The sequence below is a fragment of the Corvus moneduloides genome, chromosome 9 (assembly GCF_009650955.1).
Source record: "Corvus moneduloides isolate bCorMon1 chromosome 9, bCorMon1.pri, whole genome shotgun sequence".
Taxonomy (NCBI): domain Eukaryota; kingdom Metazoa; phylum Chordata; class Aves; order Passeriformes; family Corvidae; genus Corvus; species Corvus moneduloides.
Window position 1 is genome coordinate 26695 of NC_045484.1, and position 6323 is coordinate 33017.

The window sequence follows — 6323 nt, forward strand, 5'->3', positions numbered from 1 at the left end:
TCTAAGGAGGATGGACTTGACTTCTCCACACTGAGGTTGAAGGTTTCACAGGAGTTTGTAGAAGCAGAGAATCAGGGAATCATGGAATGCTTTGGGTTGGGAGGGACCTTAAAATCCATCCAGTGACACCCCCTACAATGGGTAGGGATACCTTCCTCTACCCCAGGTTGCTCCAAGCCCTGTCCAGCCTGGCTTTGGCTTTGGATACTTCCAGTAATCCCGGGGCAGCTGCAGCTTCTCTCACAGCAACCTATGCCAGGGCCTCACCATCCTCACAGGGAACAATTCCTTCTCAACAGGCCATCTAAGCCTACCCTCAACCACTGGAATGTTCACTGTTCTTTTCTCTTGTCATTTCCCAGTTTCGATTGGATCAATGTGAACATTTCAGCTGTTTTGGAAATTGTATTCCAACAGCTCATTTCCGGATGTTTTTCCTTTGCCTCCTGAACTGTGTTTTACTCTGCATTATAAAGGAGGAAATGATGGACACCTTAACTGTGCCCAGAGCCCTTTGGGACACTTGGGACCTCACCCCAACCGTTCCCCTTTGCGCTGTGGGGCTGCGTGTGCCCAGAGCTCTTTGTGATGCTTGGGGCCGTGCCCTGACCAGGAGGGTATAAAAGGGCGCAAAGAGCCCGGGGGTGCCCACTCCCAGGAGAGCAGCTCCGGCAGCAGACAGCATCTCCCCGGAGGACGGCAGCGTCGGAGCGACTGCAAGATGTCCACGGACGAGGAGACGAGCAGCGACGTGCAGCCCAAGAAGACGTGGCTGATGTTTCGGAGGAGGCAGAAGGTGAGGGATGGGGCGGCACGCAGCTGCCTCGGGGCCGAGGCCGGGGCCGGGCTTGCCGATGTGGAGGGAGCTGCTGTGCCAGGGGGGCCATTTCCAGTCCAGACGGCCACCCCGTCCTCATCCTTCTCGTCCTCTGTAAAGATGTCCAACCGTGAGTCACGGGCAGCCCCGCAGGAAGCTGAGGAGCACCGTGACTCCTGTGCTGCCCCTGGCGCGCAGGCGGCAGCAGCAGAGAGCCGGGCAGCGGCCCCGCACAGCCCCAGGGGCCATGGCTGGGCTCTGCTGCGCTCGCTGCGGCGCGGCTCCCGGGCCATCCTGAGCTGGATTGCGGCTGTGATCCGGCTAGGCAGCCACCAGCCGGCGACACAGCAGGACCTGCGTCAGGGCACGGCTGCAGGCACGGCAGCGACGGCCCCCGCAGCAGAGGCACAGAGCCCGGCAGCTGCCCCGCACAGCCCCTGCTGCCCTCCCAGCCCCTCGCTCGGCCCGCTGGAAGTTCTCGGTGGGCAGGCCGCAGGGGCAGCCGTGGGGGCAGTCGTGGCAACACCAGAGGGTGAGGAGAAGGGGTGCTTCAGCCTGGAGCCAGACGGGGAATTGGACAGCCCCGAGGAGCTGTCCCAGGAGGAACATGACCTAGACCAGAGCCGGAGAAGTGGAGAAGAGGGGCCCCCTGTGAGGCCTCGCGAGGCCTGGGCAGAGCATGGCAACCTTCCCCCGTGCCCAGGCACAGGCCAAGCCCCAGCTCTGCCCAGCAGAGCCCCTCAGAGTGGGGCAGAGGCCTCAATTTCAGAAATGACTCTGGGTGACTTACCCCCCAGCCCCTCGCCAGGCCAGGTGGAAGCTCGCAGGCAGTGGGCAACGGCAGCAGCGAGGATACTCCTGGCAGAGCTGCAGAGGGAGGAGGGGGACTGGTCCACAGAGGCCCAAGGCAGCAGCAGTGGGGAAGAGAGGATCTGTATGTCCTGTATTTATGAACCAAAACCCCTGGAGCCTTGCAATGGCACAGGACTCTTAGGGCTTTGTCCCCAAAATGAAGATCAATCAGCTGACAAAGGGGAAGAGGGGAACATTGAAGAGTTATCAGAGGAGAAGTGGGATGTCATCACGATCCACACCATCTGGGTCAACCCCCGCTATCCACAGCTCCAGGTGGAGCCCGGCTCGCCGCTGGAGGAAGAGGGAGATGACAACCCGCCCAGCACATCTCGTGCCCTGGCAGCTCCCATAGACACCCAGCCAGCAGCTGCTGCCCTGGTTGGAGCTCCTGAAGACAAAGAGCAGCCTGCGTGTCCCACTGCTGAGGCCCGAGAAGTGGCAAAGACAGCAGCCTCTGCTGCCTCTGGTGCGCAGGTGGCAGCAGCAGAGAGCCGGGCAGTGGCCCCGCACAGCCCCAGGGGCCATGGCTGGGCTCTGCTGCACTCGCTGCGGCACGGTGCCCGTGCCACCCTGAGCAGAATCGCGGCTGTGATCCGGCGACGAGGCCACCGGCCAGCAACACAGCGGGACCTGCATCAGGACATGGAGGCAGGGATGGCAGTGACGGCCCCCGCAGCAGGGGTAGGGAGCTGGGCAGCTGCCCTGCACAGCCCCTGCTGCCCCCCCAGCCCCTGCTGCCCCCCCAGCCCCTCACCCAGCCCGCTGGAAGCTCTCGGTTGCCAGGGCGCAGGGGCAGCAATGGGGGAAGTCCTGCCAATACCAGAGAGTGAGACAAAGGCCTGCTTCAGCCTGGAGCAAGACTGGGAAGTGGACAGCCCTGAGGAGCTGTCCCAAGGTGAACAAGACAGAGACCAGAGCTGGAGAAGTGGAGAAGAGAGGCCCCTTGTGAGGCCTCGCGAGGCTTGGGCAGAGCATGGCAACCTCCCACCGTGAACAGCCACAGGCCAAGCCCCAGCTCTGCCCAGCAGAGCCCCTTGGAGCAGGACAAAGGCCTCGACTCCAGGCTTGATTCTGGACCACTGCCGCCCCAGCCCCTTGCCAAGCCAGCTGGAAGCTCTCAGTGGGCAGGGGGCAGGGGCAGAGCCACGCCTGTCACTGCCACCAACTGAGGAGGGCTCCTGGCTCCAAGGAACCCAGGACTGTCTGAAGCATGCCAGGGCTGTCCACAGCATGGGCAGAAGACACCTGAGCTGGAGCACTGAGGAAGACGAGAGCACCTCTGGGTCTCTCCCACATGTGTACTTGCCCATCCCATCGAGTTTAAAGGCCTATACAGCAGTCTGGCAAGGCCCCAGTCAAAGACCATTGTTCTCTTTTCCATCACATGGACCATACTGGGAAACCAGATGAGGAAAAGCAAGTCCCAAAGCGAGTCAGGGTTCTGGTCTGAGTAACCAAAACCCTGATTATGGCATTGATACCTTCGTGGATGTCAATGACCTGGACAAGGTGATCAAGGGCACCCTCAGTCATTTTGCAGACGACACCCAGTTGGGTGGCTGTGTCAATCTGCTGGAGAGCCAGAAGGCTCATGACTGAGGTGCTATTACAACTGCTGATGCTATTATAGAATGTGAGGAGTAAAAATAGGAGTATTAATAGAGTTAAATCCTGTAGATGAAAGTAGGGGTAGATAGCAGCAGTGCTCCCTACTAGAATTTAGGGAAACAGGATAGTGTGGTAGGAAGCTCTTTTTGTTTCTGATAGATAATATTATTCAACACTAGGTCTGGAATATGTTCCTCTGAAATATGTTCCTTAGTCAGTTGAGTTGTAGCTGTTGCTAAGTTAGAACAGGTTTGATATATGCTTTTGTTGAAATAAAAGGACTGAATTAATAAATCAGAAGTGCTTGTTCTTTTCAGTGCACTGTAGTCATTGCTGTGGGGGGGAAATCCTTAAGTCCGAAGCCTTTTGGTTCCTGGGTTGTTGCAGTGTGTGGGCAGAGAAGAAAGGCGCTGCCTGGAGGGCGGAAGGGATGCGGGGACACCAAGTCCTCGTGACTTGTGGCACAAGGTGGTTTGTTTGATGCAAGACCTCATTGTTTTGCGTCCAGTTCCCCTCCTAGAGAGCTGCCCTGGTGCAGACATCATTCTGTAGGATCTCTGGAGGAAGGAGTGCTTGCCTGCCATTGCAAATGGGAGCGCCTCAGCCATCAGCAGAAACAGCCACCAGATCTGAGAGCTGGCAGAGCCCCAGCACTTCTGTAATTCGTAACATCTGCACTGTGTTTCCTGATTGTTCTGTAAGATCAGGAAAAGAGTTAACAGAGTGCAGGAAAAAAAAATCCATGCTTTCAAATAAACATTGTAGCCATTAGAAGAAGGAGAAAGGAGATCAGATCTAAGCATGAATCAATGTGAGCAAAGACAAACCTAGCTCCATTAAGAAACAGCTACCCAGGTGCCCTGCTCCTCATGCCTGACATCCCCTCCTGCTCTAAAATCCAGGTCCCTGCAGCAATGGCCCTGGGAGTGGAGGTGCCTCAGAGGCCTCCTTGCCTTGTGCCTGAAGAGTCTCAAATGCACACAAATGAAAGCCCAGAGCCTCCTGTTCTGCCAGCCAGATGAGCACTGCAAAACACAAAATCCACACAAGCACAGAGCACACGGGAGGAGGGAATTACAGAGTAATTTAAAAAAATATTTGCACTCCTCACTCTCCTCTCCAGAGAGCCCTTTTCCAAAGCAGAGGTGCACTGAGTGCTTCTCCAGCAATCAGCTGCTTTCTGAGCCCAGGAACTGTTGGCAAAAATGGCTTCTTTCAGGTACCTGAAAGCTGAGGCAATTAAAAGAGAATTAAACTGACATTTCTAAGTTGCAGTGCAAGAGGGATGTGCAGTGGTAAAATAATTAAGAGCTAGTGCTGGAAAAATACAGTTTTCACCTGTCTGCTGCAAAGAATAAAAGGGCAAGAAGCATTTTTGGCTTCCCCCCCCCCCTCCCCCCCTTCTTTCTTTCTTGGTAATTAGTTGCTAGTTATTGCTGCATCCCCAAATGCCAGAACCCAGGGGTTTTCCAAATGAGAAGAGAGAGATTTAGTGCTTGGTACCTGGTTTATCCAGCCTCACTTGCTGACAAACAACATTTTTCCAGCAAGATTTCCCTGCTCACGTGATTCTCATGAAGGGCCCAGATTTTTCTGGTTAATAGCACTTGCTTGAAAGGTCTTTCCAGGCACCTGCTTCCAGTTTGGGAAGGAGCAGAGGGAGGGCTTTGGTGGCTCAGACCTTTACAAGGACACTGCTGCCAGCACTACCCCCTGCACTTTGGGAGGATGTCCCACATTGCTTGGATGTTGCTTCTGCATTTCTTACTCTGCCCTTCACAGTGGTAAAAACCTGCTGAAGAGCTGAGCCCTGGTCTCAGACCACCTGGCCATGCAGTGCTATTGAAGGCATGTGAATATATCTATAGCTGATAATAGAGAAATGTGCTTCTAATAAATGTCCTTGTATTGTTATAGTACTGTAGCTGCCAAGGATGGGGAAACCCAGCTGTACTTTTCACTCTTGCAGTGATTACTGTGTGATCATTACAAGCTGGATGCTGTGTCACAGTCTGTAAACAGAGAAGGAAATAACGTAGGTAAACTCAGGGATATTATTTGCGTTTACATGAACTCCTCGTCCTGGAGCTATTTTAAAGCTGCTGTTACATCTCAATTGAATAAATTGGAAATAAATACTCTCTCTAACTACCTATATATGCCATGAGCAGTGTAAAAGACTGAAAACCACCTCCAGTCCTCTGGATTTGGTGCCAGCCGAGGCAGTGTGGTGTCAGTGCTCTGATTTTCCCACAGTTCTCCAACACAGCCGTGCTTCCTGGCAAGGTCAGCTTCCATCCAGCAGATGTATGTCCATGCCAGCAGAAATACCTCCACGGGCATACACTGAACCATGTTGCAGAGCACAGACTCTCCTCAATTCTAAAGTCAAGGTCTGCTCTTCTCAGGCTCCTGGGGAAATAGTCAGCAGACAAACTTCTACAGGCATGTTTGTCTTCTTTTTAACCAAGGAATAAGGATGATCAGAGGGATGGAGCAGCTCTTCTATGAGGAAAGGCTGAGAGCTGGGCTTGTTCAACCTGGAGAAGGCTCTGCGGAGACCTCATTGTGGCCTTTCTGTACCTGAGAATGATGGGGACAAACTTTTTACCAGGGCCTGTTGAAATAGCACAAGGGGTAATGGTTTTAAACTCAAGGAGGGTTGGTTTAGATTAGCTGTAAGGAAGAAGTTTTTTACAATGAGGGTGGTGAAACACTGGCACAGGTTGCCCAGAGAGGATGCTTCATTCCTGGAAACATCCAAGGCCAGAACACACAGAAGTCACTGAGCCATTCCCTAAGAAGCCCTTGCAGCCAATGGGACGTGTGCTGGAAGCTTGAAGAGAAACAGAACAAGTCACTACTCCTGCTTTCAGGTGTAAAGCACTCGAGCAACTATTCAGATGGATCCCTTAATGAGAAAAGGAATTGATGGCTCTGATGATTTCTTCAAGCAGTTAAACAAGAAAGCCATTACATGAACTTTTTGAGCACATTACTTTGAGCACACCCTCCTCTGGAAAACAACATTCCCACAGAACAG